At 47.5% G+C, this 21,863-nt stretch overlaps 1 long non-coding RNA gene across 2 annotated transcripts in view; it reads right to left on the bottom strand.

Moving 5' to 3' along the window:
* The window catches only part of LOC123618109 (uncharacterized), a 43,237-nt gene extending 21,667 nt beyond the window's left edge, over positions 1 to 21,570 (bottom strand). Inside the window, exons 1-3 of one of the 2 annotated variants that reach the window (XR_006726473.2) lie at positions 21,219 to 21,570; positions 4,869 to 4,939; positions 1,725 to 1,917 (exon numbers count right to left, since the gene is read on the bottom strand). This is a non-coding gene — a long non-coding RNA (uncharacterized LOC123618109). Of the gene's footprint in view, positions 1 to 1,724; positions 1,918 to 4,868; positions 4,940 to 6,462; positions 7,492 to 21,218 lie in introns of those variants that run through there. The other variant, XR_012507670.1, reaches the window with a different exon arrangement.
* Between the last annotated feature and the right edge of the window lie 293 nt (positions 21,571 to 21,863).

Here is a 21,863-nt window from a genome sequence, read left to right as displayed (position 1 = left end):
CATCTGAAAAGTATCCATAAGGGATGCTTTGGGAGTTTAGTAAGAACGGACCCCTGCCCACAAGGATGTCACTCAAAGTCTGTTTATTAAAGGGCGGGAGAGAGAGGAAGGGATAACATAAGTGCCCAACCAACTATTTTTAATCCATTCACCCTGCATTTAAGGAGCACTGACGGTGTTCAGGGCGTTATGTAAGGGGCTAGTGTGCTCACAGAAATGGATCAGGCGAAACCTGCACGCTCAAGAAATTCTGAGTTTGGTGAAGAAGAGAGCCTTAAATACAAAAATATTTTAATACTGATTGTAATACTTATTAACACAGATGATTATACTAGATACTACAGGCAGGAAATCATTTAAAAATATAACCAGTGGTAGGGAGAGAGTATTATGTCCTTACAGGTGAATCATGGAAGGCTTCACAGAGGAAGTGGCATCTGAGCTGAGCCTTGATGGGAAAGAGAGAAAGCAATCTAAGTGGAAGGAGAGGCAATCGATCATGGAGGGAGGAAAGTAGAAGGGGGGTTGGGGTGGAACCCATACATATGGAGGGGAGGGAGCCCCCCCCCCAAGATAGCTCTGTCTTCTCACCCACTCTTCCCTGCCTCTGCTCACAGCCTGAGCCCTGCACAGGCTGGCTTTGATCACGGGGACACAGGGGCTCTTTTCCTGTTTCTTTGAAGACAGCACACACAATTGCTCCCTCATTGTGGCCCCCTGGAAACATCATGTCTGAGAATCGCTAGCCTAGGGGTGGCGGTGTGTCTTCTTGTCAAGATTCCTCCGATTTTGAGAACTGGAATTTCTGCCACATGATGACAATTCTCAGCACCTCATTTAAAAACTTATGTTAGCCGCGACCCGTGCACCAGACAGATGTGTTGCCGCCAGAGGTACGTGACCGTCCAATTCTGAACCCCCACCGACCTGCTGGCATCTCCACTTGTGATGCCTCACAGGCACCTTGGATTCAACAGCATGTCCTAACCTGAAGCCCTCCCTTCCTCCCCCAAACCTCTTTTCCTATACACACTTTGGCTAATGGTTCATCTAGTACAAGGGTATCAAGTTATTGTATTCATAGCTCTGTCTCTGCCAGGTTCCTCCTTCTATATGCAATTTAGCTTTTCAGTGTCACTACACCTCCCTCTCTCTTCCAGCCCCACTGCCAGTGGTTTAGGTCATCATCTTTTGGTCTGGCTACTACAACTTCAAACAGATTGCCTTACTCTTCTGCACCTCATGTTGTCGTTAGAAGGACAGGATATTTTTAAAAAATGTTTGAGGACTCCCTGCGTAAAGAACACAAATAGATAAACAACAAGTTTCTATTGCATAGCACAGGGCACTATATTCAATATCTTGTAGTAACTTATGTTGAAAAAGAATATGAAAACGAATATATGTATGTTTCTATATGACTGAAGCATTGTGCTGTACACCAGAAACTGACACAACATTGTAAATTGACTATACTTCAATAAAAATATATTAAAATTTAAAAATTTTTAAATAAAAATTTTTAAAAATTTAAAAAAAAGAACACAAATGGTTTCACGGGGCACTGGCGGCGATCCTCAGTTTGGCCTCGATGATTCCAGTAGCCTCTTTTGACACTGCTTCCCTCCCATGATCTTGTATTTTATATTCTTAGATCTTATAGTCCACTCTCACCTGATTATCTGTCATCATTTCCTTGGTCTTCTTGCCCTAGAAAATCCTACCTGTCCTTCAGGATCAGTCCAAGTGCTGCCTCCTTTGTGATGCCCTTCTGACCCCAAGCGTCTTGCTGGAATTCACCGTGGCTTTCTTTGTCCTCCCAAAGCTTCTAACTGTTCCTTTATGTCCTCGACAGAATGATGGTCCCGGACAGCACCCGTGTGCTAATCCCCAGAATCTGGGACCATGTTATCTCACCTGGCAAAAGGAAGTGTGCAGATGTTATTAAATTAAGGATCTTGATTGAAATGGGAAAATTATCCTGGATTCTCCAGGTGGATCCAGTGTAATCACAAGGGTCCTTATAAAAGGGCAGCAGGAGGTCAGAGAGGAGAGAGGCTGCTCCACCGATGGCTTTGAAGACGCAGGAAGGAGGCAGGGAGCCAAGAAATGCAGTTGGCCGCTAGAAGCTGGAAAAGATAAGGAAAGAGATTCTCCCCTGGAGCATCTGTAAACAACACAGCCCAGCGGCCTCATTTTAAACTTCTGACCTCCAGAGCTAGCTGTCTAACAATAGATTTGTGTCAGTTAAAGCCATTAAGTGGGTGGTAATTTTTTAAAGCTGCAAGAGGGAACTAATATTCTCTACTTAACATTTATTTATTTGCCTGGTACTATCTTGTCTTTCATAATATTGCAAACTCCTTGAAAGAAGGACCAATCAGATTAGTTGTCTTATCCCCTGGGCACCCAACACAGAGCTTTTCACATGTAGATACCTGCTATGCTTTTGAATTTAAATCCAATGCCCTCTTTGGGGTATTTGCATTTAAATCAAATAGTCTTTTGGGTGAAGTCCCAGAACTAGAATAAAACTGTTGTCTGTGTGAAGCCAGGTGGGCTGGAACCGCGACAGGGCATCATTTCAGGTGGCTGGGTTTCCAGCAGGTTAGCAACACTGCGTTGCCAGGCCTGGTGTGGTGGGGGCACATCTATGCAGCATTTATTAAGCAGTGCCTGATCGTGATGCCTTGGGGCTTACGCCACTATTTAACCTTTCCTCTTCCAGACTCCATGATGTTTTTGTTCTCACTGAACTTTCTGAGAGAATACATATTAGAGGTCCAATAGGGAAGGACCCACAGAGACCAAGTTCTTGGCACCAAGGAGCAGGTTATCTCAGTTGAGTTGCATTTCCTGTCTCCCCAGGTCCCAAGTCAGTTGCGTCTTGATGTACCCATTTATTCCTCTATGCACACATGAGTTCAGCACATACCACACACTGCTGTGTGCCTGGCAGTGTAATCGGCATTGAGGACACAGAAAGAAAAGATAAAGTCTTGGACATCAAGAAGGTTCTCATATCGGAGCAGCAGGAGCCGACAGACAAGGCAGAGAGTAAGCGTGATTTAGGAGCGATGCCAGAGGTGCATCTACATGGCCTTTTGTTCATTCTGTTCCATTGGTTCTCTGGCATCTGTCACGTAGGTGAAACCACGGCAGCTGTGAAAGTTGTCCACTCTGTGCTCAAGGCTCAGAGGTGAGAATCTCCCCTTTTAAAGTGTTTCTTTAAGGCACATCCCACATGCACAGCTGGGTCTCTGGGAGTCTTGACTCCCCATTCAACAGTGCAGTCTTCCAATGTCTCCTTGCTCAGGAGGATGGACAAAAAGCATCCCTTTCCAAAGGGAAATCCACACCCCTCTTCTGTGGGACTTGGTGGGTCCAGATGACTAAACTTTGCTCCTCTCTTCTCCCAGCTCCAAATCCTGGCTGCTCTGCCACTAATTTACTGTGACTTGGGTGACCCACTCCTAGTCCCTGGGCCTGTTTCTTCTTCTGTCAAATGAGTGTGGTTGCCATTGCTGCCCTGCTTATGAGTTTTGTGAAAAGCAAATGCAGTAATGAGCAGTAAGACTGTCGTAGGCTAAAAACCGTTTATATCTGTTAGCTGTCCTTAAAATCATAGTAGTTATTGGAATATATATGTATACTAATAACTCCCACTGCTATTCTTATTATTTTTATCACTATTACTGTCGTGGGAGAGTTGTTAGCTGCTTCCAAGAATCAGGCAGCTGTCATTGCCAAGTGACTCAATCACCACATGATCAAAAATAGGCTAAATTAGGATGTGTTTGAAGCCCCCTTCCATAAAAAGCCATAGTCTTGCTTAGAGCTGCATTTTGCACAGCTTTCTCTCCCTCTCAGGGTCACTGTAGCCAGATTTAACGTATTCTGAAAGTGTCCTTGGTGGAAGGGGATGACCTGTCCCGAGTCTCTCCCGGGCTTGGTCCTCTGTCCCCCATCCAGATGGAGGATGCGCCCACAGATGACCAGGGCCTTCTACGAGCACCTAGTTAGTCGTCCCGGCACCCAGTCTTACTGCACTGCAGACCCTGCTGATGTCAGGATGGGCCACACAGCTTCGCTTTTGTCCTTCTGGCGGACATGGCCAACCTGCTTACCTCCTCAGCACCAGGGCTGCAGAGGAGGCCGTGCTGGGGCGTCCCGGTGTTATGTGATTCTCAGGAAGGAGATGTCCCTCTTCTCTTCACCGAGACCTCCAGCTGCTGCTGGCTCCTCAGGAAGCTTTTGCTCCCAGTTAATTGCAGGTCCCAGACTAGTCTCTTTAATGACCTCCGTCTCCCCGTTGATGAACTACGATCACGGGAGTGGCAGTGTTATATGTGACGCTGCGGCTTAGCAACTGGGGCTCTCGCCCTTCACCCTGGAGTTCAGTCTGCAAAGGCGACTGAGGAGAGTGTGGGCACTGTCAGGATGAGCAGGAGCTCCTGGGTACAGGGGCCCCTGGTGGGGCCCGAGCACTGACACAGCTGGCTCTTGGCCCTCCCTCTTGCTGACTGTGTGGTCATTCACTCCTCTTTTCTCTGCGTCTTCTGTAAAATGGGCGTACACGACATTCTTCACAGTGAACATTGGATTATATGTGTGAGACTGAATAAATAATTAGACAATGCCATGTCACTATTAGGTAATATTAAAAGAGTCTGTTCTGGAAGATTTTAGAGCTTAAAATCAGACAGACGCTTATTCATCATGGAGCTTTCCTCCTCCCTGTCCCCATCAGTGGTGGGCCCGAGGGTGGGCAGCAGTGGGAGTTGTTGGGAAGACCAAACAAGATGATAGAAGTGGAATATGTGCTTGGGGTTCCAAGAGCTTGGTTCCAACCGTATTATGTTACTTACTCACTAATGTCATCCTGCCCAAGTGTCTCCTTTCTGAGCCTCAGCTTCACCATCTGAAAAAGGCTCTGCTGCTAAAATAAAACAAAACAAACACTAAATAAGCAAATACCATTGAGAATGTCATTGGACTGAACTATTTCTAAAGTCCCTTCCAGCTAGATAATAGAGTAACTTAAATAAAACATTTCCAAGAAATTGATGGGTTCTATGAAAATTTCATCCTAAAGTCTAGTCATGACACTTACCAGTTAGAGGACAGTTTGAGCAGGTCTGTGGCAGGCACAATTCTGGTCAGCTCATGATTTTATTTTTATTTTTAAATTTTTTAAACTTCTATTGTATTTTATTTATTTTTTTAAATTGAAGTGTAGTTGGTTTACAATGTTAGCTTCTGGTATACAGCATATGAGTTCAGTTATACAGATACATATATATTCCTTTTCATACTCTCTTTTTCATTATAGGCTATTACAAGGTATTGAATAGAGTCCCCTGTGCTCTACAGTAGGACCTTGTTGTTTATTTTATTTATTTATTTATTTTTAATTTTCAATTTTTAATTTTTTAATTGAAATATAGTTAGTTTACAATGTTGTGTTAGTTTCTGGTGTACAGCATAGTGGTTCATACACCACACACACATATATATATATATATTCCTTTTCACATTTTTTTCATTATACACTATTACAAGGTACTAAATATAGTTCCCTGTAGCTTACGATTTTAGAAGCTCAGTGCCCTGGCCACACACCTGACCTACAGAGGACGGGCGGGCAGACCTCCAGGCCCTGAGTCTGAGAGTAACCCTGAGAGATGCTCGGCCTTAAGTTTTCTTCTCATCAAACCAGAGCTTGGGCTCAGTGTTCCCTGGGGGGGTCTTCAGTCTGAAAGCCTATAAATCTAACTTCTGTGAGTCTCACTTCTCACAAGTCCCGGGCTCAGGGAAGGGAGCTGGCCTCCTGTGTGCCGGAGACGCGCCTTGTTAGAGCAGATGGAGTGTGTCTATCATGGCTGTGGAGTAACCAGTCTGGTCACTTCAGATGTCTCTCCAATTAACACTCATGGCGGCAGCCAACTGCTCAGGCAGCAGAACGTGCTGGGGGAGAGGATGGCGGGGACTCCTGGGCCCGCTGCCACACCTCTTATCCCAGCCTGGGAGTGGGAGGGTCCGGCCAGACTTCGGGGTGTGTGGGAGGTGGGAGGAAGGGTGGGGAAAAGTGGGAGGTGGAGTGCGTGCGGGCAGATTTCTTTAGCTGTCGAGTCCTAGAAAGTCAGAAATGGAGACGGCTCCTCTACTCACAGCCCTTACTCTAGTCTTCGAGTTTGCTTCCTCTTTCATTCCCATCCTGCCTGGCAGGGGTGGCGACACCGTCACCTCCTGTACTTGCTTCCTGAGTGATCTCCTCGCCTTCCACTTCTTCTCCTCTTCAAACCATGCCCTACAAGACAGCCAGCTTTGATTTCTAAAATACGAATGTGATGATCATATTCTCCTGCATTGCAGCATTTCCCCATTGCCTTCAGGAAAATAACAACAACAGGAAGGAAAGAGTAAAGCCCAGAAGCTGAAACACACGGAGATCTGATTTACCTCATCCCTGCCCTTCTCACCCCGCAGCGTCTCGTCCTCCAGGAATTACTTGAAATCCTCCAGCCCACCAAACTCTCTCCTTTCCGTATTCTTCTCTGCATCTCCCTTTCCCTGCTCAGTGCTCAGCCTTCAAAATTCAACTGAGCTGTGACTTCTTCAGGGGCACAGACTGGAGGACCGGCCTCTGTGTGCCCACATCACAGCAGGGAAGAACTAACGGGGCATTCACCACGCTGTTAGGCGATGATCCTTGGCCATCACACTTCCCTTCGCTGCACTGCGAGCTTTACAAGGGGTGAGAACACATCTCATTCATCTTCCTTCCAGAGGCAGGACTGCCTTTGACATCAGATACCCTGCTGACTCCAGAGTGAATTCCACTGATGGGACTTCCATGCCATTCCTTGAGCTGTGAACTTGGTCAGGGAGAACCACTTCACCAGAGAGCAGGCACGTGGTCAATACTGGTTGAGAGAGTGAAGGCTCTCCCACATTTCATGGGTGAGGAAACAGGTTTGGAAAGAGGAACTGAGTCACTGGCCCTCACAGGGAGGGAGGGTCCGTGGGTGCTGGCTCCAAGGATTTCCTCTTCTGACTCCTGGCCTAGAGCTCACCCCGCTACCCGACAGGCTCAGATGGTGTCAACCAATCCTCCTCTTGGGTGAGGGGCAGCAGAGTGCTCTCTCTGGGTGGTGTGTGTGCCCATGACGGAGGTCCCCAGTTCAAGCTGGACTTGCCCCATCTCCAAGCAATTGTGGAATTCCTGGACCTGTGGGTTGGGTGTTGTCAGGTTGGCAAGTGGGAGAGCAAAGCTATTTAAAATATGTCAGGAAGCCCAGAGCCTTGGCCGGACTGGGAGGTGTGTAGAGCAAAGAGAAGAAGCAGGGAGGAGCCATAGGTGCTGTCTCAGGTGTGGATCTTGTCTGTGCGTCTCACCGGCCGGACCGTGGCATAGAGACCCAAACCTTTCATCTCTCAGCACATCGAAAATCCCTGCCTGTGTTGTTTTTGGGAGGGAAGGTTTGGCTTTGAGTAGATTTTCCTGAAAAATCAAAACAACTCGTCAGAGTGGGCCCGGCTTCCAGGGACAGCCTGGGTGTTAGCATGCCGGTGTCTGGAGTGGAGGGGGCATCTGAGGGTCACGCAGCAAGGAATCCAAACCTCTGAGCCTGATTTACAGCTCAGGGCCTCAAATCTGTTCCCTCCCAGCCCACATAAACCCCCCAATTTCCTCCTCTGTGCGCCAGCCCTCCTCTGAGCTGGGAAATGAGATCGAACCAGTGGCTTTTTCTGGGCTTCTGGATGGCTTGTTCTCTGAGAGGATGGCGGAAAGGAACAGAAGTGGTTCTGGAAAATGTGGGCAGAAGAGCACCGTGATGAGTCAGAGAAGAATGAGACCGAAGCAGCTTGGAGATCCTCCAGCTCAGAACCCTTGTCTTCTCTTCTTTCTTTCCTTTCCTTTCCTTTTCTATTCTTTGTTTCCCCCTTTCCTTTCCCTTTCATTCCTTTTCTTGTTGCGGATTCTCTGTAGAATCCTACATGGAAACCCAATGTGTCAAGCTTAAAAATGGAAGTGCTCCAGGCAGCTGTGGGTAGGGGGTTTCTGGTCTCCCTTGTCTGACTCCCATAAAGGCCCATGGGCACCTGCTCAGATTGCTGGGCTTCACGGACAACAGTTTGGAAAGCTCTGCTGTGACCCAGCAGCCCCTTACACTCATGAGGTCTCTAAGGCCCAAGCTGGCGATGAGGTTTATGAAAGGCCAAGCAGGGATCTAGTGGTGGGCGCTCCCAGACCCCTCCTGGCTCTCCAGCCTCCTTCCAGTAACTTGTACCAGATTCCGCATAGAGCCGGTAAAGGCTCAGCCTGGCTCTAGTTACTGTGGTACATGAATCTTATTTTTATTAAGGAAAAAATCAGTTAGTGTTTAAGAAGCCCTGGGTCAGTCGCTTTGGGAAGTAAGCCCAAGTCAGCGTGGCTGCCCGTCCGCTTTGGCCCTGGCGCTGCGATTCCTGCCTTTGGAACCTAGGTCCAGTCTTGCTCCTCCTCCACCTGAGATCCTGCCTTCAAAACTCTTGGAATGGAATCCTGTCTCCCAGCTAATATCCTTGACTTCTCTTCCCCATCCTAGTGGGAGCTAGCCTGCCCCCAATCTGGACCAGGTGTGGGAACTGTACCTGCCCCCAGGTCCCCCGACACCCAGAACTACCAGAATCTCTGCTCACGGCTTGTCCCCAGTCACACAGCCATGCTCTGCTTGTCACCCGGGACCCCCCAGGACCTCCCTGACTTACCACCCAGCCGGGTAGTTTTCTGCCTTTGCTTAGACTTGTGTTCTCCTGACAAGTGGGTTTCTTGTAGCCTTTGGGGGAAGAGATATGGATGTGGGAGGGGTTAACTGTTGCTTGACCCTTCCAGGCCCTCCCAGTCTGTCCAGGACAGCTGCCCTAAATCGTACTCTCACGATCTGGTCCTTCCACCTGTGAGCTCCTGGATTTGTGCCATGAGAACTTGGCAGGACCCTGCCCAGCAGTGACCTCTCCTGCTTCACCCAAGAAAGCCCAGAATGAGGGACCTGTGGGCTTATTTCCAGAGACTGCAGGGAAGGAAGTGACTCCTGTAGGCCTCCAACCAAGTCCAGTCATGTTCCAGGCATTCCCCGATCCTTTCCCTCTCTCTGGGTGCTGGAAGAAACACGGATTCTCTCTGAATGGCCTCCAGTTCAGATTGGTGCCCAGAACCCTCAAAGACACCTCAGACTCTGAGGCCTGAAATTCTATGCCTGTCCTTTTTCCTGCCCCAACCCTGCAAACTTCACTCTGCTGAGGGGCAGTTCCTGCCCATCTCCAGCCCCAGAGATCCCTTCCATGGCCTGCGTACGGAGTCCCGGCCAGGAGCCCTGCCTGTCCTGGCTGCACCCAGCGGCCCTTTCAGAATGCCAGTGTCAGACTTAGATCCTTACTAGCCACCGCCAGGGGCCATGGAAGCCAAGCTGCTCCTCCCTGAAGGCCCAGAGGCTGAAGATACAAGGGGCCTAAGCTGTTGCTTCTGCCCATCCCCTCCATATCCGTCCTCTTGCACAGCAACCCTGAGCTGCTCCCCTCCGGTCCTCAGCCCTTCCTAGCTGTGCCTGGCCCCAGGTGATGGGCCCAGGCCTGAGCGCTTTTTTGCAACCCAGGACCTGGGCCTAAGGTCATACAGCCACAGACTGACTCCCTCAAACCCAGACCCGGAAGTCCCAGGCCGTGGTCGGAGAGGTGGGAGGAAGCTGTGAGCTACAAGCCCTCAGAGGCTCATGTCCCTCCCTGTGGCCCCGGTGGGAGCTGGAGAGCCCAAGGGCTGCCCTGAAGCATAGCTGTAGAAAGGGGAGCCACCTGGAGAGAAGAGGCCAGAGCCCTCTGCCAGGCCTCTGGGGACACCCACACCCTCCACTGGGGGAGCAGCCCATTCTATCTGGGAGCCCAGCCTTGCCTCCAGGGCCTCCTCCAGATTCAGAGACTCAGTGAGATTCCTGGCATAAGGGTATCTAGAGCCAGTGTCTCCTAATCCTGAACAGGAATCTACATCAAGTGCCCAGAGAGTAGAATGAACTCTGAGACAAAGATGGCGTGGCCTCCTGAATCCTTAGAGAATGTAGCGGTTGCTTCACCTCCAGGATGACAGCCCTCTCTCCTGAGTCCTACCTTGCCCACAGACCAAAAGACCCTTCTAGAACCTATAGTAATGGTCCCCAGGTACACACAAGGAACTGGGGTGCTCTCAGGTGAGGCCCTGGCTGGCTGGGAACCTGCACGAGCCGTGTCTGCCCAGCCTGGGTGACACTGATGCTGGTGCACCACCTGGAGAGGGTGCCCTGCCACACAGAGAGCCTGGAGATTTGTCCTGGGTGTCACAGTCCCTGGCTGTATGACCTTAGGCCCAGGTCCTGGGTTGCAAGGGCCCCCTCAAATGGAGAAACCAGAAACAGACCTGAGAAGACAGACTCTCTTGACGTCTCCCCTAGGCTGGCAGCTGGGTTAGAGAAGGCCCTCCTGGAAGCCTCTAGAACCCCCTGGAGAGCAAGTGCTTTGCAGGAAGGGAGGGTGGTGGTGGGCTCACCACTTCTGGCCCAGCCTAGCCTGGAGCTCGGTTCTGACCCCCCCATAGCTGGTTTCCTGGTCTGGTCACCACGAAGCCCAGGAGCTCAGACAGAGGAGATCTGGGCCTTGAATTCCAGGCAGGCTTGAGTAACTCATTTCATCTTTCTCAGCTTCAGTCCTCATCTTGACAATGGGGTGATAGGCACACCTGCCTCACAGAGTTGTTGGGATTCAGCTAAGTGCCGTGAATCTCCCCCAGAAGCAGTACGCCCTCAATGCCCATTTTCTGAATCTGGGTCTGAAAGGTGAAGCCCGAGGAGAGAACACAGGAGTCAGCACAACCGTGCTCTGGGGTCCTGCGGGGAGGGCCCGGATTGCAGCCCGCGGCCCCTCTGGGCTTGCTGTTAAAGCTCACATCTATATGATGCATTCTATTCTAGAACAATGTGCTGGATTTTTAACAAGTAGGACAGGAGGCAAGAGGCCAGAATTCCTCCCCGAGGGCTGCCCCAAAGCTGCTGACTTAGCTGCTTTGTGACTCAAAGTTCCAGACCAGGGGGAAATAAAACGATTCCTCCTCTTTGCAGCCCAATGTATGATAACAAAGGTCTCAAAATACACAGAGCCTCAGCGCGCCCCCAGTTGTAACACCCAGGATCTCCCCTGTTGATCACCAGCACCCTATGGGCTGACAAGGCAGGGTTTTGTCCCCATCTCACGGGAAGCAGCAGCCTGCTGTCCAGAGAAGCGACTCGTTCAGGGACCCGCAGCCACTGGGCAGCAGAAGCAGGCTTGGAGCACACACCCTCCTCCTACCCGCAGCTCTTTGTCTCTCTTCTTTCATTTCAGGCTTAAACGTTTATTTTGGCCTAAGCTGTGCCATCTCCAGTATGGCACACCATCCTTGCTCAGCCTCAGCGTCAGGCTAATCTGATGTGTCCTGGGCTCGCTCTGTGAGTGCTGAGAGCGAAGTCCCAGGGCCAAGGAGGCCTGAGACTCACGGTGGACGGGAGGAGACGAGGGGTGGGGTAGCTGGAGACTTCAGTGGACTCTGGGAATAGGTTCATGAGAAGATTGATGGGAAAAGGACTTAGTAACCATTCTGAAAGAAACAGCGTTGAGCATGTGAAAGGGCTGTGTTCCTCTCTGTTCGCGTCTGTTTATTTCTTCCATTCGGCCGCGTTGTTCTAGGCTACAGGAAGGAGAGTGAAGAAAGAACTCTTGCTGGAGGCTTTTGGGCTTTTGTTTATGATGCAATCCAGAAACCACTAGTGGCAAAGCATAGAAGCTGACTGATTTTTAAAATATGCTTAGTGTTTGGATTTTTATTAAGGTTAATAGAGCCACATGGTAAAAGCAACTGCAGGTAAAAACGGGGGGGGGGGGGACTTCGTGCTCCCCAGTGAGTGGTTTTTAATTTTCAGATGGGGAAGGTGTGGTTATCGCAGCTAGAAAGGCCAAAGAAAGACTTCAGTGGGGACTAGGCTGACTCCTCCCTGAAGGCACATTATAAAGGCAATAGACTCCTGATTCATTCCTTTCCCTACATGAGTCATTTTACTCAGAGGCAATGACTTCAAACCATCCTTGCTCTAGTCTTGATGGTGATTACCTCCACAACTCTAAATAATATGCGTATTAATACTGTTATTTCTTATTTATTTACTTTCCTTGACAAAAATATGTATGAAGCATCTTCTATGTGCTAAGCTATATTCTAGGCAACCGAGGAGCTTATGTTGTAAATTAATGTTCTACTAAATTAGATGGAGATCTAGCTCAGTGAGAACAACCCCTCCTCTGGGTACAGTTCTGTCACTAATTTCATTGTGAAGGAAGGTATCTGAGAGAGGAAGGCAGTTCATCATACAGGGGGAAGTTGAGAGGGAGGTGTGGCTCAGAAAGTAAGGGCATAATGTTATTTCTTGAATGTAGGGGACTTGGAGAGAAAAATTGGAAGTAAGGCTCTAAGATGTCATCAGAGGCCATGGATGCTGAAACACCCTGGGGTCTGCAATTCCACAGCACTGAGAGTCCTAAAGTGTGCTTGCCCAAGTGAGGCTGGAGTGGCACAAATAGTATATACACAGGCCTCAGACAAGGACCCCCAGGCCTGGAGAGGAGGCTGCTCACCTTACAGGTGTACCTTGGGAGGTTCCTGAAGCCCTTGGTAGTGTGTATTAGTCCGTCCTGGCTGCTGTAACAAGTCAACCACAGACTGGATGGCTTAGACAACAAACATTCATTTCTCACAGTTCTGGAGGCTGGAAGACCAAGAACAAGTCTCTAGTGAGGGGCCTCTTCCTGGCTCATAGATGGCTGTCATCTCCCTGTGTCCTCACATGGATGAAGGGCCAAGGGGTCTCTCTGGGGCCGCTTCTGTAAGAACACTCATCCCGTTCATGAGGATTCCAGCCTCAGCACCAAATCACCTCCCAAAAGCCCCACCTCCTAATACCGTCACACTAGGGATTACGTTTCAATATATGAATTTGGGGGTGGGGGGGGGACACAAACATTCAGTCTATAGCACAATGCCTGGGAGAAGAGAACCCAGCATATAGTCAGGGGTCCTGAGTTTCAGACCCAACTCTAGCACCAAATAATTCTTCGTCTCTGCCTGCTTGGACCCTGATTTTCTTGTGTGTAAATTGACAATGAGCCCAGCTTCTCTGGGTTGCTATAAGGATAAAATCATACACTGATGTACCAACTGTAAAATAGTACAGAGTAAATTCTTATTATTGAAGAGTATGTGCAAAGAATGCCTGAGTAAGATTCTATAAATACAATGTAGTGGTGCGTTATTAATTTTCCTTTCTATAAACCCATGACTCCTGCCACTAATTTATCACAATAAAATGATTCTTATTCATACTCTGGATAATAAGAGGAATCACAATCACGTGTTCTGGTGGAATCACTCCTTTAGTCAAGTAAATCTCCAGATGCTTAAAGAAGAGTTTTCCCTCTGGCTCTCTGAGCTGGCTGGCCTGATCTGTCTAACAGTCACTTGGAAGACGTTTATTGGCTGGTTTAGCCTTTGGGGGTGGGCTCTCAACTGAAGCATAGGCAGGAAGTGATTTCACTCAGCTGTGTGAGAAGCGCAATTCAGGTAAACCAAAATTTACTGAAAGTTTCTTTCACGAGGAATTGTGTTGATGAAGGACTATGAGGATGATCAGAGATGAATGTGACCTTCACCCTGCCAATTAGGGGCTCGCTCTGGTGAAAGGAGCAGATACACACACACAGTGTAACTAGAGATGATCAGTGATCAGTTCTAAAATGGAAGCAAAGTTTTACACAGTGGGAAATTCAAGAAATGTTAATTCCGCATTGAGGGTATCTGGGACATAGACGTGGGGAAGTTTCAGTTTAAACATTCTAGAAAATTTACTAGAACATCAGCAGAGTGGAAAGAGGAGGGACCTGCCTGTGCAAAGGCCCAGGGGCAGGAGGACTCTGTGAGTAGCTAGGGAAAACAGGGCCTGAAATGTGGTGGAAGAGAGTATTGGAGAAGTGGTCTGCAGCATGGGGAGGCAAGTGTGGAGGACCCTCGAGGCCCGGCTGTGGTTCGTTTCTATTTTCGCAGACACCAGCGCCTTGGGAGGTGTCAAAGTAGAACTGATCAGAGTGCAGCTTTTGTGAGATAAGTGAATCCACCATAAGCAAATGCAGAGACCGTAATTTCCTTTCATGCTCCAGAGTAGGGTGGTTTTGGGGGGCAAGGCTGAGCAAAGTCTTCTGGAATAGGTCTGCTGGCCCCTCCCAGAAACCACTCCCGACCTTCTCCTGTAAATACTAAATTACCTGTGCATTTCCCCAATTATCTAATCAGTGAAATCAAGTCAATCACTGTTAATTCTAACTTTAATAAACATTCTTCAGTTTACACTATAGGATGTGCTTCCTCAAACCATAAATAACTGCGTGATGCATGTGAACTTTGCAAAGGAGGTTTCGGTGGGGGAAAAATAACACTCGATTAGCAAGCTTGTCAGAAGCTGAGTCATTATCAATGACAGGAAAGCACATTTGCAATAGTTAAAAAAACAACTAAGTAGAATGTATTTTTTCTAGAAAGCCATTCCATAGTAATAAGAGGGAAAAAGCCTATGTATCACATATCAGAACAAAGCAGAACGGTCCCCTGTGGGTTAATACCCACAACCATGGGATGCACTACAGCAAGGTGGTGAGTGCAATGCTTCGAGCGTCAGACTCCCTGCGTTGAGCCCTGATTCTGCCCCTGTGAGTTACCTGGCCCCAGGTGCGTGCTTATCTCACTGAGCCTCAGCTCACTCATCCATCACATGAGGATGAAAACAGTTGTGAAGTCATATAAGTAAGGCTTCTAGCATGGGGCCTTCTGGGTCATAAGTGCGATATAAACATCAGTTACTATTATTGTTGTTGTTATTGCTTCTTTTCTCTGGCCCTTTCAGGAAGGAAGGAAACCCATGTGTTTGGGGACTTACTCTGTGACAGACACTTTCACAGTTATTATCTCATTTAATTTAATATTGATGACTCTTTTCCTTGGTTATCATTATTAACTACATTACATCGATAAGGAAATCGTGAGAAGTTAGGTCCCGTGTTGGAGTCACCTAGCCGAAGTGGCTCACGGAGACTGGGACCCAGGGCGATCTGGCTCCAAGTTCCCATCCGTCAGAATGAACTCCCTTTATTTGAGAATGGTCCAGGCAAGGCGGGCTGATCCAGTTTTCTTTGATCAGCTTGACTGTGCTTCGTTGTGGATTATACCAATGGTGGGAACGAGTCTGCTTTCTTTCCTGTCTTATTGCTCTAACTTAAGCAGCGTGAGCAGCTCTCACAGACCGGAGGTGCTGAGCAGTCTGGTGGTCCTTGGACATGTCAGTTTCATTGTAGACAGAGGCGGAGAGAAGGCAGCTGGAATAGGGAGGTCACTGTGTGGTCCTCAGAGAAAATGGAGCAGCAACTGAGGTCAAAGAAAATCCACCAACAGGCTTAATCAGTGCTTGATTATGATCTCTGATGTGTGGAGCGCCCAAGAGCACAAAGTCCTTCGCCATATGCATATATCACCTAGTCCTCAGGACAGCTTGAGGACACTCAGCAGGGAAACCAAGTGGCCAGCGAGTGGCAAGGTAGGTTTTGAACTTGGGCCTTTTCCCATCCAAATTTGCTGCCTCCCATGGTAAGGAAAAGAATACCAACATCAAAGACAGAAATACTTTTGAAATTGAGACGAAAATAATGGGCAACACTTTGAGAGGTGAAGAGGGGTACTGCAGTCCTGCCCTAGGGTGGTGATGTCCTTGCTCCCATAGAAAGGCTCAAGCTGAACCCTCTGGGGCCTTAAAAAGAGCAAATGGCTTCTGCTGATCATCAGCCACTAGGCAGGATCCCCATTTGCCCCCTAAGTAGTCAAGTTTTCCAGGATATCGAGTGTGGGCCAGGGTTCAAAGTCACTCGCCTCTGACAGCAGACCCCCTTCTCTCCCTGCGCTCCTTTGATTCGAGCAGGAAGTCATTCTAGGAATTTCTGATGCCGTGTCTTTGTCAGGAGTCATTTCAAAGCTTCCCTCCTGGCAGGTCTGTGAGGGGCGACTTCTGCAGCAGCAGGTCTCCTGAAGGAAGCAGCTGGTGGAGTGCTCATCCTGGCTTTGTTTTCTCTTTCAAGGAAAATCTCCTTGAGAGCTGAGTGTGTCTGCATCTGTCTGGCCTCACCCTCCCGGTGCCTGACCCTGGATGACTGGTGAGAAGCAATGTTCTCTCTGTCCACTGTCATGACAAACTAACCGTGGGGTCCCCCTCACCTTGGCAAATCCCTCCACACCAGTCTGACACTTGGCTGGGTTCCCTCCTTGTTTAAGTTTGAAAACACTTAGGGGTGTAATCTTTCTGTCAGTCAAGTTCAAATTTCTACTATGGGGAGAATTTTTTCTAGTTCTGTGTAGGGTTCTTGTTTATTTTTTTTTCTCCCAGGTTCCTCATTTCCTTGATCAGGACCCACGGCTCAGCATGGTCAGGGGGTACTTTGCTCTGGATACCTGGAGTGTGGGGTGGGAGAGAATTAAGTCTGGGTGACCCCAGGCTACACGCACAGGTTGAAAGGGCAGAGCAGGAGGAGAAACTGTCAAAAACCTCTTCAAGTTTACAAAGGCGATTTTCCAGGATCTGAGAGCCATGCGTACAATTGTGCCAACAACTGAATGACAAGCAGGTGTCCTCTGTTGCTCTATTTCCAGCAAAGGAGGCAGAAAGAGGGTTCTAGCATCCTGGAAGACTGGGGTGGTTGTCTGAGGCTCAGGCTGAGCGGTGGTGCAGGGAAAATGGAAGGGCATGTCCCAGGCATTCTCATGTAAGACTCACCAACTCCAGTACCCGCTCTGGGCAGCTGTTGCCTAAATCCACATCTTAGTCCGGATCTCACTTCTGCTGATCAGTTCCCACCGATGGCGCTTCAGCACCTCAAACACCAGATGTCGATATCAAACTCTTACTTCATTCCCAAACTCCTCCCCCTTTTGCTGTGTTTACCATCTCTGCTCACAGCTCCGTTCCCTCCAGCCGGTCTCCCAGGTAGAAACTTGAGGGTTCTTGATGGATGCTCCTTCCTCTGTCTTCTCACATCTAATTCCTTTCACTTATTCTGCAGCCCTGTCTTTGATCTTTTCATTCCTACCTAGAGCTGCCCTGCTCAGACCTCCATCACTTTCTTCCTGGACACTTTAGCTGCCTCCTAATGATCTCTTTCCAGTTTCTCTTTCCACCAATCAATCCTTCAGAAAGTTTCGTGAGCCACTTTTTTAAGTTCCAGCTCTGATAATTTTATTTTTTTCCCTCAAGAACCATCAGTGGCCTTTCCTTGGTGTGTCATTTGTGGGGAACCCTGGTCTGCTCCTCAGGACCATTTCAGTCACTTCTGTCTGCACTTTTCCCCTTCCTTCCTTCCTTCTGGTCATGCTGTTCCATCCTCCGGGCATTCTCTTCTTCTAAATCTCTCTTTGTCTGACTCTTTTTTCAAGGTCCAGCTCTAATCTGGAAGTGATGTTATGGTGATAAATAGGATTTAGCAGAGAGTATCATTGGGGAAATGGGTGTGTGAGGATCTTGCAGCAGGAAGGGAAGATTCTTGCCAGTCCCTAAGGTCGGAATTGATTGCTCTGTCTCTTCTGTGCTCAGAGCCTCTGGCACCTGGGTGATCACGTGTATTGCCACCTGCTCTGTATTAGACAAAACTGCCCAGTTTTATGTCATCCACCAGACCGAGGATTCTGCTTGGATAAGGACTGTGTTCTACTCATTTCATTCAACAATTCATTGGTCCAACAAGTTTTCAGCACACCTGGTATTTAGGTACCAGAGGCAGAAGTAGGCACCAGATATACCACGGTGAGTGAGGTATCCCAGTGCCTCTCACAGAGATTCAGTCTCTGTATCTACAGGACTTGGCGGAGTACTGATCACACAGGAGGGATTCAGGAAGAATATGGAACTGAGCATCCAGGAATACGTGCTTGTGTGATAACCAGAGCTTGGCTCCCCATTGAAACTACTTATTAAAAATGCCCCCCACCCCGCAACAGTCTCCACTCCTCTAGGTCTTTGTGGAGACAAGGGACCCGGAACGTCCTGCAGAGACCGCAGGGGCACATCCCCGGTCCTCCGCTCCAGTCTCCTGGAGGCACAGGCACAAACAGCCCCTTGGAGAGCAGACTGGCTGCCGGTTTCAAGTTGTTTGACCATGTTCTAGTCTGAGCTAATTTTGCAAGTCAAATTGCTTAAGAGTGAATATGAAATCTTTGACTGGAGCCCAAATATATAAATACCCATCACATTTCCTTCCTCCCCAATTTTGCAATCATCCAAAAAAGCTGTTCATGTTGTCCAGCGTAATTAGTTATTTATACACCCTCATGTGGTCCATTGTTTGGAATTAAATTGTCTGGTATACAGAGTTTCTCTTGCAAGGCTTGTTTTTGCCATTTTACTGCTTTTTGGAAGCTGTTTGTAAATATGTCCTTGTGGAACCCTTGGGGAGACTTCTGAGCACCTCAACGATTGTTGAGGGAATAAGCCAGTGCATGTAAGTAAACACGCCCTCCCGATGCCTCACACTGTCCTCTGTCTTTGAACACAAAAATCACCATGCATTATCCATCCTTTTCTTGAAGACCCAGGGGGAATTCGAATGAACACAAAAATAGTCCCAGAGAGGTAGACGCGGACATCATCATGGAAACCTAGTCACTAGATCCTAGTGACTCCATTTTGCCCAAGAGGAAGCTAGTTCCCAGAAAGGAGAAGTGAAAGGGTCTGGCCCACAGCCTCTTGTGGGTTAGTGGTGCAGCCAGGCCCAGACCCTCTTCAGCTGACTCCCATGCTCTTTCTGCTAGACCACTGAGTGTGCTGTCGCAGGAGGGCCTCAGGCGGTCCTGGGCTGGTTATGCTTTGCCCCTGAACTGGGTGGACCTGGACTGCTATGCTCTGGGCTCTTGTGTCTGTGTTTTATAGCTCTTTTGTCTCCTCCCAAATGGCCTGGCAGCCAGTTATTACTGATGAGTGTTGCCCAACGCGAGGCAATTCTGCTTTCTCTTCTGTTCATGCTGTGGTCAGAGACTCCAGATGGCCCATCAATTTTATGTAAAATGAGGCTTGTTTCTGAGCGAGGGTCTGAAGGTCTCTGCTTCATGGGAGACACCCAGAAGGTTTATAACCCAGGATGTAGTCTATCTTGGTGAATGTGCCATGTGCACTTGAAAAGGATCTGCATTCTGCTCTTGTTGGGCAGAGTGTTCTATAAATGTCAATCAGAGCCAGTGGTTAATGGTATTGTTTTGGTCTTCCACAGCCTTGTTGGTTTCCACCCATGAATTTTAGTTTGTGAAGTTTGTAACATTATCATCGATAGTTCAGAAGTCTTTAAAATTTTCTTTCCATATGAGAGTATGAGAGCCTGGTTCTTAAAATGGGACTTTCTGGCCAGCCAGGTGAGGGATCAAAAACTGGATGTTTCTGGAATGTTTGGCCAGACACTGTGATTTGAAGAATCCTGAAATCTACCTCCTAACACACGTCTATTATCTGTCAGTACGCAAACCTACCACGACATGAACTTCCTATCTGAATCTCACTGGATTAAGATCTACTATTTTACCTGAGAAATATCACATCAGCTAGACAACACCATAACTTTTAAAACTCATTATCTTCCTGTGTTATTATTCATAAAATCTCTAGATTTTCTACCATGATTACATATTAATATAAACCTAATTTATTAGATTTTAAATACACTTATTGCTTTATATTTTTATTTTAAATTATTAAACATGTAATCATACAGAAAAGCTCTAACAGATGTCATGTACTCACCATCAGAAAATGAACAGATGCTAACATTTTGCCATATTTGCTTCAGATCTCTTTTTTCTTAAAAGAAATTAAATGTAACACACATAGTTAAAGCCCCCACCTCCCGTTTCCTCTTCCTCCCTCCTCCTTTTCCTCCTGTTCTCTACCAAGGAAAACACTGTTTGAATTTGGTGGTTATCATTCCCATGAATGTTTTGGTACTTTGGCTCCAAATGAATGTATCCACAAACAATTTATGGCCAAGACGATTTCATGGTTATTTATTAGTTTTTATAATCAGAGGGAAAAAGACTCATCTGTCATGTTCAGAAGCCCTGGGTCCATTTAAATCTCTATTCCTTCCAACTGGATTTTGCTTTAATCCTGGTTTTTATGCTCTTTTTCTGCAATCTTCCCACCCAGCCTCATTTCCTCCTAGCTAACATCTTGTCTGGCTTTTACCAGAAATGGTGACTTGGACCTTTGTTCCCATGATTTGACCTTTCTGAAGCTGTGATCTATCTGCCTTTGGCTTTGCCCACCTCAAATCCCTGTACTCTGGCCCCTGGTTAGGACAACTTACTAGCCTCTATACCTGGATACCTGGTTGCCTGGTCTATGAATGGAGGTAGCCATTGTTGCCAGACCTGACCTGTTTGCTCAGCATTCCAGTACCAGTAGGTGGATTCTGTTCCCAGCCTGCCTTTCCTGTTCTGCTTAGATCTTCCAGGATGGGAACCCAGCCCCTTGAGAGAACACGTCAGGGGAAAGCTGAGACTGGGAGGGTGAAGGCTGATGAGTATGGTGATGCTGATTGATAGTAGCTAATATTCTTGAACAATATTATCAAAATGGTAAGACCTAAGGATGTGTTGTTCACAATCATAATAGCTGCTGTTTACAGAGCACCTCCTAAACATCGAGTGCCATGCTAGGCACTTTTGATCTTATTTATTCTTAAAAACAACCTCATATTTTATTAGACGAGAAGTCTGAAGCACAGAGAAGCAGTGTAGACCATGCTAAAAATTAATGGGATTTAGAATAAGACAGACCTGGGTTCAAACTGACACTGCCTTGGACCAGTTTCTTAATTTGTCTGAGTTTGGCACAAGATAGATGCCCAGCAGTGAGGCTATTGTTCCTGGAGAAGATCCGGCTTCTTGCCTAAGGTTACCCAGCTAGAGTGTGGTAGAACTGAGATTCAAGCCCAGGTCTGCTTCTCTCAAAGCTCCCCCCTTTTTTTTCAGGGAAAAAAATGAATGTTATATGTTATCATATGAACGTTACTTCATTAAAGGGGGTATCATGGAGTATGGAAAGAGCACTTACCTTGCAATTTGAAGCTTTGGGTCCTGTTCTCCATCACAAATGAGCTTGGGCGACTTTGGACAATTCGTTTCCTCTCTTTTTTTCTTTGGTTTTCTCATTTATAACAGAAACGAGTTGAACCGGATAACCTCTAGGTTCTGTTTGTTCCACCTTTGGCCTTCTGTGCCTCTGATCAAGAAACACAGCACCAAACTGCCATCCCAAGAGAGAGTGAGAAAGGCAAAGGCATTGATGTTTTAAAGAAGACGAAGATCAGAGAGCAGGCAAAGCGTCCATCAGCCAGATGCTTGTCCCAAATCCTGAACAACTGAAACCAGTTGGATTTCTTTTCTGCTTCCCAACTTGAGCTGGGGAGGGATCCAGGTCACAGAGGGTTTTAGAAGACAATAAAACCAGAACAAAACCAGTTGTTCACACTCGTAACTTTCTTGGGTAACTTCTTTTCTTCTCTCTTTCTTTGATCCCTTCCTTCTCTTCTTTTTTTATTTTTTTTTTATAAAGAGAGGACTAAAAATAGAAGACGGCTAATTAAGGTAACTAAGTAAGAGATGGAGACTTACAGGAAGAATTTTATTTCTGCACCAGGTTTCTTCTTTTCCCTGTCCTCCTAGTTCTTTCTGATTCTATTTTCTAAAAATAGACAAA

This window comes from Camelus bactrianus, chromosome 1 (genome assembly GCF_048773025.1).
Source record: "Camelus bactrianus isolate YW-2024 breed Bactrian camel chromosome 1, ASM4877302v1, whole genome shotgun sequence".
Classification (NCBI taxonomy): Eukaryota; Metazoa; Chordata; class Mammalia; order Artiodactyla; family Camelidae; genus Camelus; species Camelus bactrianus.
Note: the sequence above shows the minus strand (reverse complement) of the source record. Positions and strands in the feature narration are given on the sequence as shown.